Genomic DNA, 14,822 nt, shown 5'->3' with positions numbered 1-14,822 from the left:
CACAGGTGTACCTCAAACTGCCCACAATAAAAGGCCACCCTGAAATGTGCAGTTTTGTCTCACAGCAAAATGCCACAGATGCCACAAGCATTGAGGGAGCGTGCAATTGGCATGCTGACAGCAGGAATGTCAACCAGATCTGTTGCTCGTGCATTGAATGTTCATTTCTCCACCATAAGCCGTCTCCAAAGGCGTTTCAGAGAATATGGCAGTACATCCAACCGGCCTCACAACCGCAGACCACGAGTAACCACACCAGCCCAGGACCTCCACATCCAGCAGGTTCACCTCCGAGATCGTCTGAGACCAGCCACTCAGACAGCTGCTGAAACAATTGGTTTGCATAACCAAACAATTTCTGCACAAACTGTCAGAAACCGTCTCAGGGAAGCTCAACTGCATGCTCGTCGTCCTCATCGGGTCTTAACCTGACTCCAGATCGTCGCCGTAACAGACTTGAGTGGGCAAATGCTCACATTCGATGGCGTCTAGCACGTTGGAGAGGTGTTCTCTTCACGGATGAATCTCGGTTTACATTGTTCAGGGCAGATGGCAGACAGCGTGTGTGGCGTCGTGTGGGTGAGCGCTTTGCTGATGTCAATGTTGTGGATCGAGTGGCCCATGGTGGTGGTGGGGTCATGGTAGAAGATGTGTTGCACTGCATGAGGCAAATGGTGGTCACACCAGATACTGACTGGTTCTGAGTCCCCAGACCGCCAATAAAGCAGAAACAAAATGCACATTTCAGGGTGGCCTTTTATTGTGGGCAGTTTAAGGTACACCTGTGCACTAATCATGATGTCAGATCAGCATCTTGATGTGGCACACCTGTGAGGTGGGATGGATTATCTCAGCAAAGCAGAAGTGCTCACTATCACACATTTAGACAGATTTGTGAACAATGTTTGATAGGAATGGTAATATTGTGTATCTGGAATGAAGTTTAGATCTACAAGTCCATCTCATGAAACATGGGAGCAAAAACAAAAGTGTTGCGTTTATATTTTTGTTGAGTGTATATACAAATATGGGTGTGGCCTGCAACCACCCTTTTGCCCTTAATGGGACTAAGTGGTACTTGGGCACTGCTAATATGGTAAAGACAGGAGATTTCTATGACAAGCTGCACAACTACACCAGAGAAAACCACAGAAGGTTTATCCATCTTTCTTAACAATGTATAGATAAAACTTACCAGGTATACAAAAGACACCATAGTAATTCGAAACTGTACAGGGCAGCAGTGAACTGTTAATTCATTGGATTGATGCCTAGGATACTTGTTCATCCACATATGTGAGCACGAGCAACAAGGTTGTCTCTGCACTTCAACTAATGGCCACCGCAATTGTTACATTCAAATTCCTTAAGGGAGCCGTACAGGTTCTGGAAAACGTCTGCAGCATATTAGAAATGCAGGGAGGATGTGTGGGTGTGTGGTATGGTGTTGATTTGTTTAAATATATATTCACCAAATCGGGGATCCTAATCTCGTGGGGGGTCAGACTATAGGAGGATTAAGAGGGGGTGGATGGGCCGGGAGCGGGCAGTGAGATACAGGTGCGGGAGCTCTTATTCTGCATGCTGAGCAGAAACATCAGATTTGTGCTGTGTGTGTATGTAAGCTTCTTCCCTGATCCCAGAGGACATAATACAACTTCAAAGACATCCAGATTATCTTTCATTAATGCAATTCAGTTGGTTTGCTATTAAGTGAAATATACGAATACCACGACAGAGATTGTTGCAGAGTGGATAATGTAGATTGGTCTTTTAGCAAATAGCTTTAGCTCTTTTACTCCCCCACTCTTTCAGATCACTCTGTTGTACTTGGATTATGCTCTGATATATACATTGTCAACATCATGGATGAGCGCAGCCTTTCCCATTGCTTAAGCAATCTGCATGTGAGTGTCATAGATGACCATAGTGGAACCCCATAGGTGATCCATCACTATGGTAACCGGACAACAGGGACCAACTAGTAATGCAACAATTGATCGATATGAAAACTGTAATTAAAAGCTTTGCACTAATAAGTACCTTGGGAGCAATAGCCATTCCCTGTGCATGGTCAAAGCACAGGGGAGTGAAGAGGAGTGGAGTGAGGGATAAGAGGGATGGCGATGGATATGGGAGGTATTAAAGATGAGTAGAGTTAGAAAGGAGGGAGCAAGGGAAGCTGCAGGGCTGCGATGAGTAGCCTGGGTGAGAAGATCAAAGCTCAAGTGTTAAGATGGACAGATTGAAAAGCATGGGGTCATGGAAGGCAGAGGAGGGTGCTGCTGGCTGAATATCTTAACAAGCAAGGGAAAAAAGCAGGGAAGAGAGGAGGCTGGGAAGGAGGTTGACATGAATTGGCTGCAAAGGGAAAATATCATCTTTGAATTATGAAGCATTTTAGAGGCCTGCTTCTGTTTCTAAGCCAGATGTGTGTGCCTAGCCTTTTGCAAATTTAACACTGTTTAAATTACAGCAGTGACTTCCAAGGATGAAGCAATGGATGGAGAAAAGAAGAATTAAAATGCTGTTCTTTGTCTCCTAATCTCTTGCTATATCTTATTAGGCTGCACATCCATACACATCCTAATTAAAACCAGTCTTAAGTCTCGACAACAATGAATCACAAATGCATCCGAACACACACTGAAGTCAAAAACCTTTTGTGGAATGTTCTTCTAAATCCCTTTGTAAACAATTAGGCAAGTTATAGACTGTTTAATGAGATAAAAGCAGATAAAACCTTGTCTTTTGTTTGTCTGTCCGTTGGGACCATGGGCTAGGAGTTAGTTTGTGTTATCAGAATGTCTCCCCTGAGACAGCTGCATGGCTGGAGAGCTCCAGGCATTAGCACACATCTCTGGGTGTGTGGGTCTGCATGTGTGGGCGTGTGTTTTGACTTCAGTACGGTGCTCCAGGTATAAACCAAGTTTATTCAATTTGTCTTTTTTATTTGGCTCTCCTTTTTTTGTATTTCTTTCTCCTGCCCCCTTCTTGTCAGCCCTGAATACCTGTAAGGCATCCTCTCGGAGCCTCAGACAACAGCACAGCAGAGGCACGTTTCAGTTGCCCAGGAGGCGGCAAATTAAACAAGGCTGTGAAGGAGAAATTCCTCCCGCTCTCTTTTCATTTGAATTTGTGATTGCTTGCTGCGGTGTTGCTGTCTGCCGCTACACATTGGGAAGCATGAAATGAGAAGAGCTTTAGTGTTTATTGAGACTCACGCGGTGTTGAGCGGACAGGATACAGTGAAATCTCATTTTCTTTCATACCAGCCAGAGCTCATTCAAAGCAATGTACCTGGAGCTCTGCAACAACCGACAGAGAATAACCCAGAAAACAGTTTGGAGAATTACTGCTACCACCTATCTTGATCTCCGTCTTCACCCCTATCATCGATTCCTCTTTCATAGTCTGCGTTTGTTGGTTATCACACATTATCTGCTAATCGAGGGAAAGGGTCCTTCTCTGTCAACAACCCTGCAAATCTAAAAGATATTATCCACCTTCAGCACATGTCTGCAAATAATTCGTTGCCATACGTGATTCATGTTTCATGAATGTGATGGTGGAATCCATGTCCTTGTTTACTCATTCTCTCCCTCTTTCAATGCAATGTAGCTTTTTCTAGGAGACTGCAATTACGAGTGCGCAGAATAGCCAGGGAGGAAATAGCAGAAATGTCACCACACTCGATTGAGCTAAACCAGCTAAACGATGACAAGTGCTCTCCCCTGTCAGATAAACAGACTAACAGCCACCCGGGCTGAACGTACACTTCACGATCCTCATTAGGAGCGGCTAATGCGAACATTCGGCTTGGCAAATTGGCAAGACATCAAAGTCTCCTGTGGTATAGGGAGTGGGGTAAGAGTAGCAGGGCATTGGATCGTAAACCTTGACTCTGACATCAAAGGGTGTGTATATATATAAGAGTCCTATATTTTATCCATCATAGAGGGAGATGAAAGATCGTATATCCCTTTGACACTTCTTTCTGACATGTCACTTGAGAGATGCACTCACAGCTACTTTTAGGGTGGCAGGTCACTTAGTGTGAAGGATAGATTTATCTGTGAAGTTATGCTTAGACTTCAATTTTAGCGGCGTTCTTTTGTAGGTTTAACTTCCACGTTGCTCTTTCTTGTCCTGTCCCAGAGCTGCCTTTCCCCCCCTCTTCCTCCTCCTGTCTTTACCTTCTCCACTCCCCCTTTACTAATTTGCGTCTCGGCTAATGACACATTCATCTTCAGTCACCTTCAACAAGCTACATATCAAAGCAGTTCTTGACAAATGCTCTCACTTTCTAGAGGCCGCCAGTGTCAAAACATCAGAGGGTAGATTGGCAGTGTAAATACCAACAACTGATGCTTCCTTCAGGATAATCACCACTGCGGCTGGCCTGCTCCTGGCACTCAGCACCCTGCTCGGCTTTTCCTCTTTGATTTGCGGCAGGGGGCTGGGTGGGGGTGTGGGGGGCCTCATCTGTGTGCGTGCAAGCTTGCATCTATGTGTGATTAATCTATACTGAGCGAAAGGTAGGGTGCAATCAGTGCTCTATTTGTGAATAGTAAAGGACTCTGTGACCATGAAGGGGAAATGGGAGATGGCGTGTCCAGTGTTTTGGCAGGGTAATGGAGCCTAAGAAGTTATTTAGGACCAGCTCTGCCCTGTCACATGCCTGTCACACCGCTGGCTTGGCAGTGTCACATCCGATGTGTGTCTGGTTGAACGCGCCACACTACACTGGCATATCCCATAGTCCCACATCAGTCAAAGACAACACACATCACAATCAAAAATACACACACATTGCATCATGGTAAATTGAAGAGAGCTGCAGTGGCCCCCGTCAAGCCATCAATTCTGTCCCCTCCAGATAAACATCCTCTCGACATGGTGACATTTTCCTCAATGCAAGCTGAGTGTGAAGGCTGCAAATGTGCATATTGGCGCGCTGATGTTCCTATGCATGTGTTTATGTGTGCATGTCTGTCTCAATGTTTTATTTATGCATGCAAGAAATAACAGGCCTTTTATATAAAGAGCAAAATTAATGTGTGACCCTGCTGTACTGGGTAATAAATCACTCCTCATGAAGGATGAGCTTTTTTCCCTCCTCCCTCTCTCTACCTCCCTCCCTCCCTAAAATGTTACCATTAGCATTTTGTTGTGTTGTGTCGAGATAAATGATTGCAAGATTTATGCAAAGAGAATTAGAAGATGACAAGTGTTTCTGGCACGGTCATGAGAGTCATGTCAAACTCTCCTGTTTTTGATCAATTGGAAAAGAGCAGCAAGCTGACTTCATCTGACTTGACGTGTACTTTTAACTCCTTGTCAAGTTGAATTTAATTATTTGTTATTTGTCTTTTCTTTTTTAAATCCAATACGAACTGTAATTTTGTCTCGCATGTGCTACGACAGCAAACGGCTTTCCTCTGTCGTTGACATCCTCCTCATCAGTGTCAACAGTGTGTGGACCATATATTGCTGTTATAGTAAATAATTTTAATACAACCAGTGAACATTATCTCCTTGATGTCTTCTTAACTTTCACATTTTTATCCAAACACCAATGTAATCAATGCTGGCTGGGAGAACTTGAGCCCAGAAGTGTATCTTTTGGTCAGACCTCCTTCAGAGGTTTCACTTTCACTCCCTGCTTCCCTGTGCTCCATTTGTCCTCTTCCTCCCTTTCCACACCCTCTGCGAGGTTGAATTAATGTTTGACTGTGGGAGACTTGTAGATGGCAAATGTTCACATTCATTATGCATGACTTCCATGTTGCTGTTAATTTCTCGGAGCCAGCCAAGTCGAGGAAATGATTTTGTACATTATGTTTGTTTAATGAAATTGTCACACTAATGGAAGTAGGGCTGAATAAGATGGAGATGACTGTTTCTGTTTGTCGTTTTTATGACCTTTTTTTTTTTTTTATCGCTACCAGTTTTCACATCATCGCCCTCATATGGTATTTATGGACCAGTGCGATACTCAAGGAGTTCAGAGAGACAGTGGAAAGAATTCAGTTTGAGAATTCCCTAAAAATTAGCCCACAGATGGTTGTGCTCTCGTCATCTTGATTCATTTTTATGAATGTTGAATGTATACTATATCTGTGCATGCCCAGACACACCAATTTAAAAGTGTGCATTGGTTTGTGGACAGCTCGCCCATTTACCCAAGGCCTGCATGTGCTTAAGAGTGCTGAGGATTGCTCTGTGCTTGTTTGTGAATAATTTACCCCCCCATCACTTCTATGGCCATAGATCTAAGCAAACATGCCCTATCTCACATCTCACTGCACCTGGTGTAAATTTACAAATCTAATCACAGCTCCATGTCTCTTCACTTAACACAATCACCATTACATGTTCTTGCACATGATAAACACTAACCTTCCAATTAGAGTCAAAGCACAGAGTTAAACTTCTTCGGTTGATTATTATCTGGTTATGATGCATTTACTGAACCTCTTCATCCTATGTTCGTACGTGAGGGTCTGCAAGGGTCTGCAAGGGTCTGTGTATCCATCAGTTAGCTGTTCAGGCAGCCACGGCTACCATAGTCACCAACTGCTATGGAAAACCATGGAAACGTTTTCATCAACCCTCCTTGTCATCCTTCTGCATTCTTTATCCAATCACTACCTCTTGCTTAAAATAAATGCAGTATTTCTAGTAGAGAGAACGCTTCTGAAATGGACAATCTCCTTTGTAAGAAGTCTTAATATTAAGACTTCTTACAAAGAAAACACAGAATTACAAATAATGCATGTGTTTACAGGTTTCTTTTTTTTAAATATTTAAAAAATAAAGGTGAATTATTCCTCTTTTATTGTGAGCACTCACACATTTACATGAGAAACCCTGTAATTTTCTAAATTTCTAGTTTTGAGTGTTACAGGGAAGGAATTCACCTATAATCTAAGGTGGGAGTAAAAAAACAACCATTACATTTAACTTTCACATATCAGCATTAATCCTTTGTACACAGAATCCTTTGTGCAAATACCTAAGAGTATGCACATGTGAATAGTGTGTATGTTTATTGCAGTGGTGCTGATGCTGCCTCTAACCCAAAATCCATCACCGAGTCCAGCCATGTGATTACAGCCTGCCATGGGAAACGCTGACTACTGCTGCTACTCTATTAGGCAAAGTGCTTGTGTGTGTGTTTGTGAGTGAGAGAGAGAGTGAGAGAGGTAGAAAGAGAAAGGGAGAGAATGGGTATTATCCCAGACCAGGTGCTAAGTGCTTCTCACTACCCTTTTTTCGGTCCAGGTCCATTTTCTCACATGCCACACCTATCCCTCACCACTCCGGGGCTGTGAATCAGTGCTTCCTGCAGAAGAGTGAGATTACCGTATGCTGCATTGCAACAGATTGATTTCTACTCTGCTGCTTTCTATCCCATCTTCTTTCACCCCCATCCTTCTGCTGTCTCCTGTTCTAGCTCTGTAAATAAATTTGTTCAAAAGTCTTTACCCACCGTTTATTTTTAAAAACATCTGCTTGGACAGATATGTGGAAAATGTCTGCATCGTTTCTGTGTGTGTGTGTGTGTGTGCACGCATCTATAATGCACACCATGCATGTGTTTTATGTTTATGTGTGTCAGTGTAGGAGGCTAGGCAGGCTGTGAAATAGGGATTGATGTGTCCATTTGGAGACAGGTGTTTAGATGTGACTAAGGGCTGCGGCAGCGTCACTCCGCCTCGGTCTGCTGCCTCTGTCGGCACGGCTCTACCACTGGCCTTGATTACTTGTTGTTATTGGAGTGTGAAATCTGAATATGCTTTTTCATCACTCAAAGTTCGACTTGGGTTGATGCATGGAGGTGGAGCAGTAGCAAAATGTTTTGAATTTGCCTTCCTTCATGTTAGTTTGAAATGTAGGTTCCTTTTTAAAATCCATTTAATTTGAATAACACTGTTGTTTTATTTAGATCAATGTTCTCCAAGCAATTAATCTTCAGAATTGTAAGCCATGTTAAGGGCTTAGCTCGAGGAATGGTAGTGCTATCTTGACAGATATTTTGCATAGATTTTAAAGATGCCCAGTGTATAAATTCTAATAACTTTTTCTGGCACCATAAGTCAACATTTTTATAAAAAACAGATGGACTGAGGGATTTTAATAGACTACAAGAAACCAATATCATCCTAGCAAATAATAATGATAGTGAACCTTAATTACAGCACTTTTGAAAGTAGAATTTCTTACATGAAAAAACTGCCTAACAGTAGATGTGCAGGTCAAGTGCCAGTCCTCTTACATACACTACAGGCAGGAGTGTGCTGGCAGTTTCTTACTCTGGGTGTAGTAATCACACGTAGCCTACATATTGATTATTATTTCTGTAAAAAACAATAGGTTTGGGCTGTAATTTAATGCGGTCCTGGTTGTATCAGTCAGCTGCGTAAACCTTCAAAGCACAGTAATTACCATTTATACTGTTTAACATGTTATGAAAAGGCAGCTGTGAGAAAGAGGAAAAAGAAAATAACTGGATAAAAAATATTTGTTAGAGAGGGTTAGAAATGGTCATAGTTATGGTTTAGGAATCCTGTAACGGTGTCATTACATGTGAAATCATCCAGCTTCAGGCACATCTGCTGGATGACCCCCTCAGATATTTTTCAAAAAATTCACTGATGTATGCTCTACCGTTCAAAGGTTTGGGCTCACCAGGCCAACAGTTCAGCTGTGCTAGCATAATTTCACAGGAGTTTTCTAATCATCAATTAACCTTTTTAACACGATTAGCTAACAGAATGTACTATTAGAGCAAAGGGCCTCTGTATACCTTTTTGACTGGCACTGTTTTCAGTAGCCCTCCTTAAGTTCACCTGCTCCTCTGGACATTGTTTTGTGTTTAGCTTTGAATAAAGCTCCCTTTTTGTTGAACTTAATTTTGTCTGCGCCTGGGTCCTATTTAAAAACTACACCTCTCATAACACTTTGTATATATTCCATTAAAAATCGTTTTTTCTAACTAGAATAGTCATTCACCACATTAACAATGTCTAGACTGCATGTCTGCTTATTTAATGTTATCTTCATTTGAAAAAAAAAAAGCATTTAAAAAAATAAAGACATTTCCAAGTGACCCCAATCTTTTGAACAGTAGTGTACATCTATCAATCCTTCTATCAAGAGTTTTAGGTCTGTTTTTGTCACATCATGCTGAGATATGTAAAACTGTGTAAAAGATATTGAGGGGCAGCTAACACTTGATTCTTTGGGTAAATGCGTAGAGTCATTGTAAGGTTTTGACATTGGCAAATGTAAAAAGTATGAGAAAATGTTACCACACTGAAAACAAAACCATAAATATTAAGCTTAGCATCAAAACCATATTCATGCCACATCATGGTGTGATCATGTGGTACAAATAAGGCTTTGAAGATAGCACATTTTCATGAAAAATGTAAAAGACTACGTAGGAAAATCTACTTGTGGCATTTCTTTGCAAAATGAAATATACTAGTGGTATTTCTGGGTAGAGAGATATTACCACTATAATTGTACCAAATACCAGCTCTCCATCTTGCATATATATCAGTGATGCATAAAAGTGGGAAACATTTTTGCAGCCATGTTTTTGGCATATATCATGCCCAAATTATTTGAGATAGGAAAACTTTGATTAAATTTTGGTTCTATGGGAAAAGTTAGCTCTATGCAGCAAATGCCAGATTTCTATTTGCAACAGAGGCCATGCAGTAAAAGCTTAAACTTGCCAGAAAGCAAATCGACCAAAAACTAAGAAAAAATAAATGAAATTCCAAAGGGATATTTGCAAATGGTTACGCTTAGAGACCCAAAACTCTGGATTTCTCCATAATATTGATAGATTTACATCAGTGAATTTTTTTTTTTTAAATATCTGAGGGGGTCATCTGGCAGCCCCTTGATGATTTCACATGGAATGACCCAACAGGGTTTGCAGGTGATTAAATAACTTATCTGACTTAACTGATCAGAGTGCTGCTAGTTTGGGTCAAAAGATGATTTTAGCACCCTCACAGATAATGTTAGCTATGTAGTAGCATGCTACTGTAGTACCTCCTTGTGAACAGTAGAAACATGCCCCCCAGCGTCTATAGAAGGCTTGGTTTTTCATATATTTGACTTTAGTTTTTATTAATTAAGCTGCACTGTTTGAAGAGAGGTAGATTAAGATGTCATGTTGAACAGTGTCATTTGGAGCCAATACATACCCCTGTGTCCTTACACCCAGTACTACATCCTTTCCTGCAGGCCAAAAGCCCCAGATGTAGGTTTTATTTGTCAAGAGTGATAGATAATAATATTATTAAAATCAAGAAACCTGCAATCATTCAACAATTTGAGATTGATTTTCATTTTTTTTTCCCCGAGTTCTGAGTGTCAGAGTATATTTGCTATACCACTCTGTAAGTATATCCATGAGTTAAGACTTCCTCTAAATGACCTCATGCTGTAAGCTGACAGCCAGACAGCTGAGCGTTTAAATAGCTGGAGTGTGTTATAAAAAGACAGAGAGCACCTGGTAAAAGTCTATTAATCTTCAGGTGCTTGGAGGAGACATTCGTTATCAGAGCTTGGGAATTAAACATGAGCATGAATTCTTCAGAGGCACAATATAAAAGAGTTGGATAATTTTAGAAGGGATCACTCCACCTGTAATTTTAGCTCCCCTCAAAGGCCTCTCTGTCTCTGCCGTTTAGAACTAATCCCTTTTGGAATTTGAAAGCTGTGTTCTCCAATATGTATTCACAAAGTGGATTAAAGAGACTCAATAGTTCAGGTTTTGTTTTTCATGTGATTAAGTGAAACCTGTGAGAGTGATTAGATTTTCCAGCAAAAGGAAGAATGTGAAAGGCCCAAAAAAGCATGTAAACACTTGCAGCAATCGCAAAAGGAGCTTTTTTTAAATACAAAATAACAAATATTTGGCACTGCGATCTAAAATTAATGCTTGTTAATTACATTCAATATGGCCATCATTCAATGTCTGTGTCAGAAAGTAAAACCTGCTGTTATTTGTTTTCTGAAATGCACATTAAAGCAGCAGGTGTGTTTGTGGGAGCGTGATTTCACAGTGATGTTTACAGCCTTTGGTGGCATCTGTGATATTCCAGGACAGAGTGATTGATTATTCTGCCCATGGCACTGACTGCTTTACACCGATTAGCCTTTGACCTTTTAAGGTGAGGGATCACATCAGCTGCTGAGATGGAGGGAAACGGGATGGTCCTAATTTACTGTCCCATTATCGCAGCCCTGTCAGGCAGGACTAGAGGGAATGAGAGAGGGCGGGACAACGGGAGGAGGAGGGGGGGGGGGGGGGCAAACAGAGGGAGAGAAGGATTAATCAACATGGAAGGCAGATGAAAAGAGCAAAGTCACAGGAAAAAACACTGAGAAGCAGGGAGCCTAAATTTTGTCCTAATTCTGATGTTTATTTTATCTGAGGTGGCAGGTGTGTGGGGTCCACAACCTTGCAGTGCTTCTTTGGCCCATTCTCGCTGGTTGTGTGGCTCACCTAGAGATAAGACTGTAATGAAGGCGGATGAGAATAACACACACCACCAAAGGAAGCCTCTGGCCAGACAGCCGGACCCGAATGTTGCTTCCATCTCTTCTCCCCCGGCTACCATTTGTCTCACAACATAAATTTGCTCCTTCATCCCTGTCCTGCCAGCTGTGTTTGTTTAGGGACTGTCGATGAAGGAAAATAAGTTGCGCCGATTCCCAGTAGGTAGTCAAGCCACTGGAAGCCTTGTGTTGTCTTATCACATAAACTGCTTTAAGCAGTTTAAGCAGTGTAGCTAAATGTGGAGTTAAATGATCATGCCTGCCTACAGTTAGTATTATATCATATTAGGCTACTAAAGGCTATGCAGAATCACTGGATGTCATTCATTCGTTGGAGGTACATAAGGTTGACGAGGGGATTCTAATCAGTAGACTTTTAATTAACAGCAGCCTAATTAGCAGAGGTAGATTTAGGTTCTCTGGTTAGTGCCACCGCAAATATTTTCCACCAGTGCACACACTCACCAGTCTCGACATGTGATTTGTGAAATGGTAATTTGATCCGTCTTTGTGACCATTTAATGAATGATTACACAAAGGGGGAGTTTTGGGGCTTAAAGGTAGGGTAGGAGATTTCATTTTTGTTAAATTAGTGTAACTTCTCTTTACAATCCGATAGCAACCGATTAGTTAGGCAGTTTCGCATTAAAACGAAGAATATGAATCATCTGTGGAAGCTATAACACGCTAAAACATCAGCCAATCCTCCGGGTGGATCCTGCACAGAGTGCCCTCACACTCTCTTCCTGCTCTACGCGCACCAGAGAGGTACGTGCATGATGGCCGAAGTCACAGACCGCAGCTCGTCTTCAGGTAATGCGCATCCATGTGATTGGGAGGCGTGGCTTCGGGGTGAGCTCTGAGAGAAAGGGGCGTGTGTTTACTTTCGAAATCTGGCTGACTCACTCAGTTTTCAAAATCTCCTACCCTACCTTTAATGCAGAAGAATTTCAAACAAAAACAAAAACTAGTGCATTCATTTTGTAATGTAGTACTCACCTTTGTGGAGCATAAAGATCAAAAAAGGTTTTTAAAATGAGGCTTCAAAGCTCGTTGGAAAACTTCATGGATATTTTTCTTTAACATACTAATATGGGATTGTGTTGTTAACTGATCTTCCAGGCTCTCACTGTAATGTAGAATTCAATGATCTGCTTCTTCTCCATGCTGTAAGGACTACTGCATATCCATGTTAAGAGCTGTCATCTCCTTATACCTCAGGCTATGCATCAATCCCACCTTGTACCAACATATTCCACTGCAACCTTGAAATTCCATCTAGACGTTCACAGCTCGTTGTCCACACACTGTCCACAGCAAGAAAAAAAAATCTTATTTCTAGCTAAAAGCTAATGCTAATTTAAATAAGTGGAGGTTTGTAAAATAAGAAATTCCCATATGTAAATGTGGATTAATAAACTCTAACCGACTTTAAAAAAGAGCAGAAATCATATGTGGATGTCTGTCAAACTGGAGATGTACATGCAATAGTTTCTTGATTCTAGCTTTGCAGTGACTGGCTTAGTGTCCCAGTAAGCCATGACATTGGAAATGCAGCGCTCACAAACATGCCGTAGCAATATTTAACCCGTTTAAACTCTAGCAAAAGCAAATGCAGTCAGAGTTGTGTAGCTGCTGTGTGTGAGAGCTTCACTCTTGCAGTGGAAAAGACAGTTGCACCGAGACTGCTCAGTGTAGCAGGTGTAAGCACAGACGTGTTGACAGCACTGTGGGTTTTAAAGCTGGCTGGTGCACTGTTTGTGTGTGTGTGTGTGTGTGTGTGTGTGTGTGTGTGTTTTTTAGGGAGAATGGATTTTGCATTAGTGCCCTTGTTTCCTCTTCCTCCCCTCCTTCACCCTCCCTCTCTTGTCCCTCTATCCCACACCCTCTCTCCTCCTATTATTCTCATTCTGCACTAGAGGGCCGTCAGTGAACCCTGAATGCATTATGCTGTCTGCTCCATTGTTTGTGCTGTTTCTCTGTGCCTGTGCCCCACTCTCTCCCAATATTTGTTTTCATTAATCACAATGGGTGCCTGCTGCGGGTGTCTTGATGGCTTTTTTGGTCGTCTTTTGTTCCGCAGCACAGCTTTTGTCTTTATGCATTGGTTTTCCGTGTTTTGTTTGTGCGCCGCCGTGTTTGTGTTGGCATGTGTGTGAAAGTGTTTGCGCACGTGTGCATATATACCGACATGCAAACCTCAAAGACAAAGATAGATACATGGGACATTTCACACTTTTCTCTTTCTGCACATGTGCTGTAATGTATCCCTTCTTTCAAGTTTTCCTTTTATCTGGACTAATTTCTGCCATTTTAGAAAATGCTCTCTTACAATCCTGCTGCTGCACGTATTCTTTAATATTAATTAATGGGACTGGCTATTGCCCAGTTTATACCTGCCAGTTTTCATGATACCATCACAAGCAGGCGCACAGAGATTCAAGTACAGATATAGAGTTGAATCTTGCACTGTAAATAACAATGGCTGAAATTTCTTAAAGGTGTATTTGAAGCTCTGGGGCTTCTGCTGTTGGCAGTGCCTGACTCTACTCAACTTCCAGCTGCAAAACACAGCAGTTATATAAACATACACCTCACTGTAGTAACAGTAATGGCTCCTCCATGGCCACACTGAATGTCTGCCAATAATAAATACAGTCTGACGTTTGATTAATAACTTAACTGAAGCTCGAGTTTACTTTGCTGCTTCCAGCTGTTTGTTTTTTTTTGACACAGCAGCACAGTCTATACGAGCATTTGCAAAGAGAACATGTTTGTCAACTTCTTAAAAAAGCGAAACAATAAATTATTGAAAATTTTTCCTTTCAGACAGATGGACTGTTGCACAGATTTTACCATTATAAGCCGCAATTAATAGTAAGGCCTGGCAGGCTGTAGTATGGAGTGATCACTCAATATTATCAATATAAATGCCAGATAAAAATGAACAAACTTAACCTGAGCCACCTTAAATTGAGTCATTTGCCAATTACCAAAGGTACCCCTACCTGCTAGCACCTAAAGATGAAAAGTGCAGCATGATTCACAAAATAAGCCTCAATATAATTGTATTAAACATAAACACCTGCAGTGTAGCTTCTATACATGTATAGAAGGGGCCCCCTATGATGGCAAACATCCCCTTCTCTCCCTTGCTTCCATTATTAAGGATCTTTGTTGGCTTGTTTGGCTCAGGCGTGTGGTGTTGCCATAAGGTGGTTAAATAAATCATC

Source organism: Parambassis ranga, chromosome 10, assembly GCF_900634625.1.
Source record: "Parambassis ranga chromosome 10, fParRan2.1, whole genome shotgun sequence".
Lineage (NCBI taxonomy): Eukaryota > Metazoa > Chordata > Actinopteri > Ambassidae > Parambassis > Parambassis ranga.
This window is presented reverse-complemented; position numbering follows the sequence as displayed.